This window comes from Marmota monax, unplaced genomic scaffold (genome assembly GCF_021218885.2).
Source record: "Marmota monax isolate L192 unplaced genomic scaffold, Marmota_monax_Labrador192_F-V1.1 WCK01_AAM20220418_F8-fsc00558, whole genome shotgun sequence".
Lineage (NCBI taxonomy): Eukaryota > Metazoa > Chordata > Mammalia > Rodentia > Sciuridae > Marmota > Marmota monax.
In genome coordinates this window covers 25,637-39,267 of record NW_026693025.1, presented here as the reverse complement: position 1 = coordinate 39,267, position 13,631 = coordinate 25,637, and the positions used below count along the sequence as shown (strand labels likewise).

The 13,631-nt window shown below is 44.5% G+C and overlaps 1 pseudogene; it reads right to left on the bottom strand.

The window, feature by feature from the left end:
* Nucleotides 1-939: 939 nt before the first annotated feature.
* Nucleotides 940-1,173, bottom strand: LOC124098720 (short coiled-coil protein-like; annotated as a pseudogene).
* Nucleotides 1,174-13,631: the final 12,458 nt, after the last annotated feature.

Below are 13,631 nucleotides of genomic sequence, written 5' to 3'. Positions count from 1 at the left end.
AGTTTATACATACTGCCATAGTAGTGTCTGTTGTATTTTGCTGCCTTTAATATTTATCTTTTGTCTGACAAAAGTCTGTTCTGCCAGAGAGAACATAAATCTAAAGTGAAAGTATTTGGAGTTGCTTACTTGAACTTACCAGTACTTACTCCAAATGCTTTTCCTGCCCCATTTCTATTTTTTTTCTAAGATTTTCTATCCTGAAAACACACATGATAAGAACTTCTATATTTTCAGGTAACAAGTGGGTTACTTTGTGTAAAAGGAATTTTAAACAAATCTTCCCAGTATGAGACCATTTTTGTAGTTTTAGTCCATCTTCAATTGCTTAAAGAGAAACCAGCAAATTCCTCTCTCATTATTAAATATCACACAGGACAAGCTCTAGCTAAAAGAGTATCTTATTTTGGTTGAGTTTCAACAATTAGAGTCAGGTTACTCTCATAAGTGATTAGATTAACTATTAAACTTACTTTTACAAATGTGAAAACTTTTTTTCCCCTTTGGGTAAGGGAAATGGTAGGCACAAGATGGGGGACAGAGAACATAAAGCTGTGCATTCAGTACATGATTTTGGTCAATTTTTCACAACATGGTGGTTATTTTCTTATATATTTTACTAAGCCTATATAATAAAAGACAGTGCTAAACCTCTATATGAAAGCAAATTTGATAAAATATTCATCTACAAGTCTCATAAATATATGCAGTTCTAATTATAAAGTCTCTACAATATATTTGCACATTTTCATACACTAACATAATACACAAACTCATGGAAGTCTCCTACTATTTAGTTAATTTTGCCTAGATCTGCCATTATCTTCATAAGTATTCAATGAAGCCACAAAGAAAAGTATGTAACTTTTGGAATCTATCCAAGTTTTAAAGGAAAAAAAAATCAGCAGAAATTCCTGAAACAGAAGGGAAACCAATCCCTTACTTTCTTTTGCTTTTTGTGTCAGTTGTTTAAAAAACACTAGAAGCAGACATGAGTTTTTCTATATATTGTCCAAGAACTTGGTGTTCTGGTTTAGCTTCAGATTTTATTCTTTAACTGCAACTACTCTTGCAGAGAGATCTTCAAGTGTGTGTTAGAGTCCCAACACTTGATTAATAAAATCGTGATTTTTCTTCCAGTTCCAGCTGGTTTTCAGCATCAACTGCATCCATGTTTTATTTTCATTATCTTCAAGGTTATCTTCAGTCTTCAGCTATTTTAAACAATGCTGCAATGAATGACCTCTTACAGTGAATACATGCAACACATCCCACGACCTGTGTACCTACCTACCTATCTAACTATCATGTATATGGATGTCTACTTATTCATCTGGACATATATCTTCCTGGATGGATCAGTATCAATGGAGGAACTGATAGAGGAATATATAAACAATTTTTTCTAGTATTTTTTTAGTTGTAGATGGACACAATATCTTTTTTACTTATTGTTTATGTGGTGCTGATGATTGAAACTAGTGCCTTTCACATGCAAGGCTAGTACTCTACCACTGAGCTAAAGCCCTAGCACCCAAATGTATTTTCTGAATAAAAAATGTATCATTTAAAAGAGGACTAAAAACAGAAAAGAAATAGGGGTTAAAAGGTGATTAGAAGCCATGAGTGAGGGAAGAGTGTCCAACAAACTCCTGGACACCAGGTTTGTTCTGGGGCATTGGAAAGCAAAACAGAGGGAAACTCAAAGAAGCCTGAGATGGAAAAGGAAAAAAAAAATCAATGTTCAGAAAATATTTGCAATACCTGAGCAAGGAGTCATCTGGATAAATGTGTGGAGAACACCATGCTAGAACTCACATCATAAATGTGCTTTTGAGCCCCTGCTGTAGACACCAGGTGTTAATGATGCATCAATGCAGGTTCATCAGTGTAACAAAAGCACCTCTGTGGATGATGCGGTCTTGAATGGCATGGGGAAACCCCTACCCTTCTCCCCACTTCTTCTGGAAAACTAAAGCTGCTCTAAAAACTTAAAATCATGAAAATAATCCCAGTATCTGCCTCCATGAAAATTTGAGTTCCACAGAAAAGGCAAATATTAAATAACTTTGTCAAGAAAGATTATGTATTGAAATTAGAGCCTCAAAAATTCTGTAAGATTCTGTAAGAGAGGTCAAGAAGTGGTGGGAAAATCCCTACCAAATAGGTGACATAAGTGGAAACAGTGTAAGCATAGAAGTGGCTGTTTGAACATTAAGCAGAGAACTTTCTAGTGAAGGGAAAGAGAACAGACAAGGCAGCAAAAAGTGAACTCATTGGAGGAGGCAAGGTGGCTGGAAGACAGGGAACAAGGGAGCATAAGGCACAGAGATAGAACAGCTGGTAGCTCCTGTGACAATATGGGGTTCAAGAGCAATAAGAAGCCACTGAAGGGCTTTAAGCAAACTGTGTGGGGGCACATATGTGCATGTGTAAATGTGTGATTCCATGTGCAGAATGTAGAGAGAGGGGGGAAGAACAAGTTAGGAGACTGTGTGTAGTCTGGGTGACAGTTGGTGAAAGCCTACATGGGGGTAGTGGGGAGAGGGGTACAGATTGGAGCTATACTTGGAGGGACCAACAATGGGCTGTACAGGGTTAAGACAAAAGGAGGTGGCCAGAATGACTCAGGGCTCCTGGCTGTGCAGCCAGATAAGTGGCCCAGGAGCTCAGTTGATAAATAGCCTTCAGGTGACCCTTCTTCATCCAAACAGAAAATCACTCTCTGGGGTGGGGGAGATCTAGTTTTGAATTAATTTTCAAGTCTGCTCTCGAGAGTGAGCACCAAACACAGAAAAATGAAATCTGAAGCCAGAGCCACCTGTAAATCAGCCACAAGGGGGCAGGCATGTTCCAGTGTATCCAATCTCCCACAAGCAATTTTCCACTGCTGGGTTCTAGAGCCAGATTTCATTGTGCCCAGTAGAGGGAATGGTCAGCACATGGGTGGACTCTGCCTCAGGTCTAGGTTGTCCACCCTTGGGTTCAATCCCCAACACACACACACACACACACACACACACACACACAGTCTCAAGACTATTTTTCCCTGAACCTCAGCCCTTGTGGATAAAGCTGTGGTCTGTGGTCCACTATGACCTGAATAACTCAGATGGTAGTCTCATACTATCCCCAGATAAACTCCTTTGGAGAGGGGTTAGTGTTCTCAGTACCATGGGCAACCACAGGCACATTACTCCACTGAAAAGCCACATTCATCAGAAGAAATGGCACCCAGAGAGAAATAAAGAATGGAGGGTATATTCAGAATGGCCCTGCACTTTTGTGATGCCATGAGGTCCTCAGCTCCAGTGTCACTGATCAGCACTGATCAGCCACTGGGTTATCTTCCTGACCTTTAAGCTGAAAACCATGGAGGACAGCAGAGGCTCTGCCACAAGTTCCCCAAGTCACTCGTTTGCAACCATCCATGCAGGGGTCATGCCCTGTGTACCTCTCAGCACAAATCTACTTCCAGAAATTCAGATTCCTGTTTCTGACTCCTAAGACACATGTCCCCATCACTTCCAAGTCTCCTGATGGGAACCAAGCCTCTGTGACCCAGGCCTCCTGCATCAGCTTTTCTGTTCCCACTTGTGTTAAGTAGTGCCCTGGCATCCTGTTTCTAGTTCCCCTTGGAGAGACACTAGTGTCTTACCTTTATTTTCAAGTGCACAGGAGAACATTTCTCATATATGCATCCCACTAGGCAGGCAGCCAACAGCAACACGGACTGGAGGGCAGGTTATAGATAAACCAGTTGCCACATCTTTGGCAGGGTTTAGTATAGAAAAGGACGTTATTTGGCTCTCTGACATCCCTCAGTATCTCCATCAGCTCATCGATGAGTTGGAAAAGTCTCCCTGGGTGAATGGCACCCTGGGCATCATAGCTCTCCAGAGGGGCAGGGTACTTCTTTAGGCTCAACCGGGTCAGCCTGGAAGTGTGAAGCAGCAAGTTGCTCAGGACCAACATGGAGATGTCATTCCCATTGAAGCTCAAGACCCTGAGCTGGGATTAGCAGCTCAGGACAGGTAGGATGGCCTGGAGCTGGGAGTTGGTAATCCCACAGTCCTGCAAGTTTAGGGTCTCAAGGGTGGCTGCAGCATTCTCTAGCAGAATTACGAGGGGCTCAGACTGAAACTCCTCAATTTGCTGCCCCATAGCGTCAGGTGTATTAGCTGGTCGAGGTTTGGAGACCCCCGACAGATCATTCCAGTCTGGATCTGAGAGCTGGCAGTTGGTTATTGAGAGGGCCTCCAGGGGAGTCTTCAGGAGCCTAAGCAAGCAAAGATCAAGCAGTTAGTTCTGAGGAGTGATGTCAAGGTGGGAGAAGAAAAATTGGCCCAAGCCCAAGGTCACCCTGACCTTCTGATGATGGTCTCCACCCAGGACTCTGCCTGTTGCAGAATCTGCTCATTCGCATCACCCTGTTTCATGCTGAGACTTTCACCCCCACTTGAGTGACCAGGTGGGTCCATCATCTCTAAGGCACCCCTCTTCACTGCCAAGCAGAAAACCACAGCTGTAGCAGAGGGGTTCAGGGTGAGACATGCACAAATAACAAACCCAGGCAAGATGGAGCAGCACAAACTGGGGTTGCCCTCCTGTGAGGCTCACACCCTATACCCTCCACCCCTGCTCCTCACGCTCAAGTCCAGAATCACCACCCAGAGGTCAGAGCAGCCTTCCCCAGGGGGACATTGGAGGCAGCTCCTCTGCTTCCTGCTGGAGAGCACATAGCTTCTCTGTTGAAAGTTCAGGTGTGGGGGCTTCCTCCTCCAGTGCCCTCTCCTCTACCCTGCTTCTCCCCACCTTCACTGGACAGGCCTCCTAGGGAAGGAAACTCACACCCACTCACTAGCTCCTCTCCCCCCCCCACCGGGCGACCCAGCAGAGTCCTGCTCCCCAGACCATGGACCCCTGTTTAGGACTCTGCTTCTGTGTGGGGGTTTATGAGAGACCTGGCTTCAGGACAGAGTGAAACAAACACTTAAACACTTCATTGACTTTCTAACACCTCCATCAATGTTAAGTCACCATGGCTGGCACACAGCAGGTGCCCACTGAAGTTTCATGTGACAAAGAGTTTGCTCTGATATGCTAGGAACGTTCCCTCTGCTTCCTCACCTGAGCACCTGGCACAGATGGCCTTCTAGGAGGAAGACACCATCCAGATACAGCCTCCAGAGGCTGTCCATCTTGGCAAACTGTGAGGTAATGTCATCCATCGACTGATCTCTCTCCTCCTGGGAAGCATAGGCAGACACATAGACATGGGAGAAGAAGAGCTTCCTCAGGTTGCTCATCTGGCCCCAATAGGAAGCAAAAGTAGCCAAGGTGGACAATCTCCAGAAACACTGCACGTCCAACTGCTGGATAAAGTCCAGATCCAACCTCTCCAAGATCCTCTCAGTGCTATGGATGGACAAAGAGCACATCTGCAGTTTCTTGAAGCACAGCTGAAGCAGACCCTTCCTCTCATCCACCCAGTGAAAAGAGAAGGAGAGGAATGCATTCAGGGGACTTTGCTGGAAGCACAGGTTTACTAACACCTTCAAGGGCAGAGTGGGCCCTGTGTGTGGAGAGGCCATCACTGTTTGCCTCTCCTTCATGACTTCTGGTGAGCAGGCATTGACCACGGCTCCAGACCACGGCTCCAGACCACATCCTCCAGAAGATCCCATGAACCTTCTGCAAATCCAGCACCTGCAGTTTCCACCTCCTGCAGGGACCACAGCAGAGGCCCCTTCCTTCACCTCTCAGCTGCTGCCCCTGCTCCACCTCTTCCTTCTGTCTCACTTTTCTGTATCCCTTTCCCCTCCAGTCCAGCCTGGTGCTCCCACCTGTACCAGCTGAGGGAGGGGCAGGGACAACCTCCTTCAGAGGTCATGGCAGCTGCCACAAGCACCTCCACATCTGGAAGCCCCTCCCAGGTGGGGCTCAGCATAGCCAAGGCCTCTCCAACCCTCCTTGCTGACAGCACAGGAAGCCTGTTGGGCACACTTCAGCACCTACTCTCCCTGCCCACAGCCATCACTTCCCTGGACACCCAGATGCTGCCTTCCAGGGTCCCCCTCGCCTGGGGCGATCCTGCTGGACAGCCAGCATGTCCAGCACATCCAGTGCCACTTGGACCATCCCCAGCTGTGGCATCTTCATCAGGGCCCCCAGGGGCAGGCAGGTGAAGGGCCAGGCCTGCACCATTTTCTTCAAGACCTCAGTGTGTCCCCTGCTGAGGGCCTCCACAAAGAATGGTGGGAAGAGATCTATGGGCAGGTCCTCCAGATACAGGATGGCCCTGGACTTGTCACTCAGCAGGCTGCACCCTGCCAGCTCCTGGAGCATGGGTGGGGCCCACTGCTTATCCTCTGAAGTCTGCATGGAATGATCCTTGGGGAATGCCCTGCCCAAACACATCATTCACAGCCAAGCTCCATAGCTCTACCTTATACCCACCCCGAGGAAACAACTCAGCCAAGGGGCTGCTTTGGCAATCGATTGATCCAATTTCACTCTTTGGGTGGCAAACCAGGCCTGGTGGTTCAGGCCTATAACCCCATGGCTTGGGAGACTGAGGCAGGAGGATCACAAATTCCAGGCCAGACTAGAACTTAGTGAGACCATGTATCAAAATGAAAAATAAAATAGGGTTGGGGATGTAGCTCAGTACTAGAGTGCCCCTGAGTTCAATCCCTAGCTTCAGTAAATAAATAACTAAAGTGGGTGTCATTGGTTTTCATTTTTAAAATGAGCAATTTTTAAATTAATTTACTTATATTTTTTTTTTTTTTTGGTGATACTAGGGATTGAAGCAAGGGGTAGCTTACCACTGATATATACCCTTATCCATTTGGGTTTGTATTTATTAACTTTATGGCACAGGAGTAAACTCAGGGTGCTTTGCCTCTGAGCTACATCCCCAGCCCTGTTTGTTTTTGATACCAAAGATTGAACTCAGGATAATTAACCAGTAAACCACATCCTCAGCTCTTTTTATTTTTTATATTGAGGCTGCTTAGGGCCTTGCTAATTTGCTGTGGCTGGCTTTGAACTTGCGATCCTTTTGCCTTAGCCTCCCAAGCCACTGGGATGACAGACACCTGTCACCACACCCGGCTCCCAACCCTGTTTTATTTTGAGACAGAATCTCACATAGTTGTCCATATAAGTCTCAAACTCATGATCTTCCTGCCTCAGCCTCTTGAATAGCTGGATTACAGACAGGTACCACCATGAACAGTTTAAATGTAAGCAATGCTAAAAGCCACATATAGTATTTGAGAGCATTTGGAAGTAAGAGATGGAAAATGCTAACTCTGAGATGAGGCTCGATTGTCACATATATCTTGTACACATGACAGCGTGCCACTTTGGAGTGGAGTCCCGGGAAAGAAATAGATCAGAATAGAGTGCAGCCTATGAAATATATTGTGTGGTTCCAGAAAAAAAAAAAACATTCTAATGGAGGCAACTAAGCCCAAGCATGAGAGTGTTAAGAAACTTTGAGGTACTGAGTGGCTGAATGTTAAATAAGAACATCAGTGCTTTGCTCTGAATAAGGGTTTCCTTACTCTTCATTCATTCAACAGATATTTACTGAAATGCCTGCTCCAGTTCAGCCACCATTGAAGATGTTGTGTCAAATTATTTAAGAAGAGACTTGTCTTAAGAGTATCAGACCCAGAGAGAAGGAAGGACAATTATGTTTGGAAAACTGCAGTAGCCATTCCTTTGAGTCCCCTCTACTTTTTTGAGTCTGTTTCTGCAACTGGAATCAAAGTTACCATGAAGATGCAAAGGAAGAAATATTTTGAAATTAAAGTTGATAAATATGTGGGAATTCATCTAAAAAAAAAGAAAGAAAGAAATTTAATATGACCTAAACCAAAGCAGAAATCAAAATTATTGGGATGAAGGCAAAACTGCATTTAGAGACAAGAAATGCAGACATCTGGTCCTTTGGAGAGACAGAATATGATATTCTCTTTGCCATCACAAACTACGTGTCACCATTTTTTGTTTCTTTTTTGGTACCGGGGACTGAACCCAGTGGTGCTCTAACACCAAGCTACATCTCCAGCTCCTTTTATTTTTTATTTGGAGACAGGATCTTGCTTGATTGCTGAGGCTGGCCTCTAACTTTTGCTTCTTTTGCCTCAGCCTCCGGAGTTGCTGGGTTTACAGACATGTGCTACCTCTCCTAGGCTCTATGTCACTGGGTAAGAGTGGCTAAGAGTAGACCCCATAGAGGTTCTGATTTGAGTTCAGTTGCCCAAGCTGGTCTTGAACTCGTGGGCTCAAGCAATCCTCCTGCCTCAGCCTCCCAAGTAGCTGGGACTAAAGGTATATGCCACCAGGCAGCCTGAATGGGGTCTCCATGGGGTTTGGTGACTTACCAGAGCTGGACAATTGGCAGGGAGTTCTGAATCCTAGCAGTGCCAGACAATGACACCGGTTCCAGGCTTCTGTGCTTCTATGGCTCCTTGAAGCTTTTATGGGGTCTTTCTAATCCCCCCCTCCTCTTTTCAACTCCTAGCTCCAATCACAGTTATCTGATTAAATAGTTGAATCTCCAGCCACTTAATCCCACTGAACTTCTTCTTTTTTTCTCCCCCAAATTAACTGATTTAATCAAAAGTCCATACCTTAAAGGGAATAACTGAAGAGTACGGTCTCAATGAAGGACACATTAATTGTTCACTCTATATTATTGATTGATTCTTATTAGTATTTGACTTTTATAGTCCTGAGTGTGAGACAGGAAAGGGTTAAATCTGTTTTTGGTCTTAGGGAAAATCAACTGAATGCATCATTCTTGGGATTTCTTTGGCCATGCCCTCCTATCTCTCTCTCTATATATACACAGAAATTATTTTTTTCGTACGGGGGATTGAACCTTGGGACACTTCATCTCCAGCTCCTCGTATTTTTTTCCTGGAGACACGGTCTCACTCAGTTGCCAAGGCTGGCCTTGAACCTGCCATCCTCTTGCCTCAGTTTCCTGAGTTACCAGGATTATAGGCATGCCCCACCATGCCCAACTGGCCACATTGAATTTACACACATATGTCAGAGTTACTCAGTGTATTAACTGTCACTTAGGTTTTATGTTTCCTAACATACCAGTTCATGTGCCCACTCAGGCAAAGAGAGAGGAACCCCTAAGGACATGACTGATCTTCCAAAACTTGTGTCCAGAGGATTAGGCCGCAGCTATAGTGGTAGCAGAGCTGGGGCCTGGGCCGCTGAGGCTGCTACGTGTGGACACTGGAACTCTGGATCACTAAGGCAGTGGGAAGTACATGAAGCTATTTTTGGTGCCTGCCTGGGGCTTTGTTTTGGTGTGGTGCAGTTCTCTAGGGTGGTGGGCGTGGAAAGATTAAAATATCTGTTTTAGAAGGAGTTTAGAGGTCTGAAGGGAAGTAGCTACAAGAGGGACAACAGAGACCCTTCAATCTCAGTGCTGTCCTTGAGATCAGGGAGGGAGATGCCTTCTTTGATTCCCCAAGAAATAAAAGGGGAGTCTCCATCTGGGATCAGCACAGTCAACCTGCTGGACAAGATTACCTCCAAAAAGGTGAATTGACACAGAAAGCCAGAGAGCAGGTTCATGGTCAGAACCAGGGGAAGAGAGTCTAGATTAAAAAAAAAAAAAACACTGAGAGGGGCTGGGGATGTGGCTCAAGTGGTAGCGTGCTCGCCTGGCATGCGTGCGGCCCAGGTTCAATCATCAGCACCACATACAAACAAAGATGTTGTGTTCACCGAAAACTAAAATAAATAAATAAATAAATAAATAAATAAATATTTAAACAATTCTCTCTCTCATCTCCCTCTCTCCTTAAAAAAAAAAAAAAAAAAAAAACACTGAGAGCCATGCATAGTGACCCACACCTGTAATTCCAGCAACTCAGGAGGCCAAGACAGGAGAATTGTGTTTGAGGCCAGCCTGGGCATCTTTGCAAGGCTGTGCCTCAAGATAAAAAATGAAAAGGACTGGGCATGGAGCTCAGTGGTAGAGCACTCACCTAGAGATCCTGGGTTACATCCCCTGTACTGAGACAGGAAGGAAGGAAGGAAGGAAAGATAGACCTGAGTGAACACCAGGAGTGAATTGTGGGCTCTTAGGGACACGAGAGATAGAAACAGGGCCAAAGGCATCTGTCACTGTCTCCATGGTGGATGTCACCTGGAGCCTTTTGGTTCCTACCAAAGTGTGGTATTTCCCAGGCTACATCAACCTTAATCAGTTGGTATGTCTCTTGAGCCCATAGGGGAATTCTCTGTAGCATAATGAAAGGAGAGAGTTTGAGTAGCAGCCAATCAGCAGTTGGGGAGCATCAGAGTTAAAAAGTTGAGCATGTTTATGCAACCTGTCAGACGCAAGTGCCTATGGGAAAATGCAAAAGGGATCTTTGTTTGTGTGTGTTGGTGTTGCAGCTCCAGGGATTGAATCCAGGGTGCTGTCCACCGAGCTCCACCCCAGCCCTTTTTATCTATCTATCTATCTATCTATCTATCTATCTATCTATCTATCTAGCTATCAATCTATATATTTATTTTACCTTCAGTGAAATTTTATATTAATTCTTTGAAAATTCACAAACCATCTCATATTGTAAAACTCAAATCACCAAAACATTCTTTCCTCTTCCCCATATCTCCACTCTCTGTTGTCTCAGTTAAATGACAGTCTCTATAATGAACCTCAACTAACTAGAACTTTCTTTGTTTAAGTATCTACCTATTTATTTACTTATTCTCATTAGGCCTATATGGCAGCAGAATTCATTTTGATTCATTGTACACAATTGCAGCACAATTTTTTATTTTTCTGGTTGTACACAATGTATGTTGCAGTCATATGTATCCCCAGCCCTTTTTAAGATTTGAGATAGCCCTCAATAAGTTGCAAAGGCTGGCGTGGAACTTCTCATCCTCCTGCCTCAGCCTCCTGAGTTGCTGGGATTACAAGTGTGCACCACCACACCCAGATAGTTGCTCTTTTTGTTTTTGTTGGTTTGGGCTGTGCCTTTTTCTTAAGTGTTTAGCAGAAATTACCCATGTTCACTTCACTTATGTTTGCAGTTGAAGCCTGCTTAGGATTATTTTTAAGACATAATGGGGGATTTTGATGAGAAATATTTGAAGCCCAGCCTTCAAATTTGACATGTCTTTACCTCTTTCTTGCTTTGGGGCATCTCTTGAGGCAGCTGAGCAAGAGGGTTGAAATGGCAAGGTGTCACTCTCGGCTGCCACCCTTGACTTGGTGCTTGGGACTAGAGACAGGTAGATGTTTCTGCCACTCAGGTAACAATAGAGTGGCTCTCCAAAAACTGACTTTAGAAGAGACAGAAAATGCAGGACCCCAAGTAAAGTCAGGCCCATCCAGGAGGCAAAGGAAGACAGGGTTTCAAAGGCCACATAAGGTGCTTTGAAACCATTATCATTGGCTGCAAGGATTCAGTAACAAGGGTGGCCTTGGTCCAGGATGACAGGGACCTGCTGTATGTGTTTCTCCTCAGGAAAAAATAATAATAATTATGAGCGGGACCCAGTGGTGCATGTCTAAAATCTCAAATGCTCCGGAGGCAGAGGCAGGAGGATTGCAACTTCAAAGCCAGTCTGAGCAACTTAGTGAGACCCTAAGATTTTGCATAAAGCTGTGGTTCTTTGAGTCTTTTGTGATGGCTCCTGTTACCAGGCACTTGTGGTTCAGGATGCCTGCTTCCTAGCACCCTGCCAGCCCTGTTGTGTTGGAATGGTGTCATTTTGATGGAAAACTTTCACCATTAGCTTCACCTGTAAGTACACAGGAGTTCACAGCTGATAGACATCCTCAGCAAGGACACAACCAGTGTTGGTTTCCTTGAGTTGTCTGAAACTGATGGCAGTAGTTTGGACTGTGTATGGTTGTAGGAAAGTGTTTGAAACTCTTTAAAACCAGGAAACAAGCATGGGGACTATAAAATTACCACTGGCCAGTGGCCTAGGGATAGGTAGGCTCATCCTGCTTTCTTGCTTATTTATTTATTTTTCATACCAAATATTGAACCCAGGGGCATTATACGACTGGATGCCCAAAGCTCTGTCCTTGTCCCTGATAACAATCCAGTAACAAGGACACAGTTTTGAGAAAAAGGAAAAAGAATGTTTATTACTTTGCTCACAAAGGAGGAACCCAGGGGACCTATCCTAAAGGCTGTGATTCTGCCCATCAGCAGGAACACATTGTTTTTAAAGAGGTGTTTCAGAGAAAATGAGATTAGAGAGAAACCAGGAAGGAGATCAGGGAAAAGAAGATCAGGGAGGAGAAGGTTAGGGAGGAGATTTGGGGAAAAAAATGTAAGTTTCAAAGCCACAAGGGATATAGTCAAAGCATCAAGGGAACCCCTGTTCCGCACTGAACCACATCCCCAAACCCCACATTTTGTAGGAACTGGGGGTTGGAAGCAGGGTTGATGGACCACTGAGTCACATCCCCAGCCCTTTTCATGTTTTATTCTCAGACAGTGTCTCACTAACTTGCCCAGGCTCTCCTTGAACTTGCAATCCTCCTGCTCAGCTCCTGAGTTGGTGGACTTAGGGTGTGTGCCACCGTGTCCACTACAATCCACATTTTTTAACCCCCCACAAATTGTGTTCAGTAAAAGAACAAAGTACCACTAATTACTTTTTCTTCTTTTTGGTACCAAGTGATGAACCCAGGGACAGTGAACTGCTGAGCTACATTTCCAGCCTTTTTTTCCTTTCTTTCTTTTCATTCAATAAATACAACCTAAAGGAAAAGAATAGTTTAATTATAGAGTGTGATAGGCAACTAAGCCTCTCCTATTATTCAGTCCCCTGATTTCTGAAGCTTATTGCCTTGAGGTAAGATGAAACATTGGACTGATCCATTGAAAAATTAATAGAGACAAATTCCCTGCATTACTGAAAACTAGGCACCGAATGAACTTTACCAGCTTCATTCTTACTAACTTATTTCACAGAAATGCTCTTAGTAGCCCCAGGGGTGTAGGTCTCTCTATGCGGACACCAAGCAGATGGCAGAGCTGCAATGCTTCTAATTCTCGAGGCTGCTCTTCCTGGTTTTTTGTCATCTTCTGTAACTGATGTCTCTGTTTGCTTGTGCCTCTGCTCACACTTCTGTGCTACTGCATCTCTTGTCTGGGCTCTGAGGCTGTAGGGTCTGGGTCCTTGGACTCAATCAGCCTTGCATTGAACATGGATGAAAATAAGTGCATCTGGGCTGAATGTATAGAGACTTTTTCTTGTCATTATTCTCTAAGCAGCACATTGTAAATCGCTATGTAATGTTCCCATTGTATGCAGTGACATAAGGAAGGTTGAGGTGATTTAAAGCACACAGGAGAATGTGCATAGTTTATGTCCATAGCAGGAGGAACCCCGGGCAGTTACAAACCATGGGGATTCTTCAGCGTGCTCCCCAACAAACAACGGGTCATTGAAGAAATCAAAATGAAAGTGTAAAATGCCTGCAGACCAATGAACAGGGCCACACAAAATATTCAAACCTGTGGACACAACAAAAGTAATTCTAATTGGGAAGTTTCCAGCAAGAAATACCTACATTAGGAAAAAAATCTCAAATAAATGGACCAGTA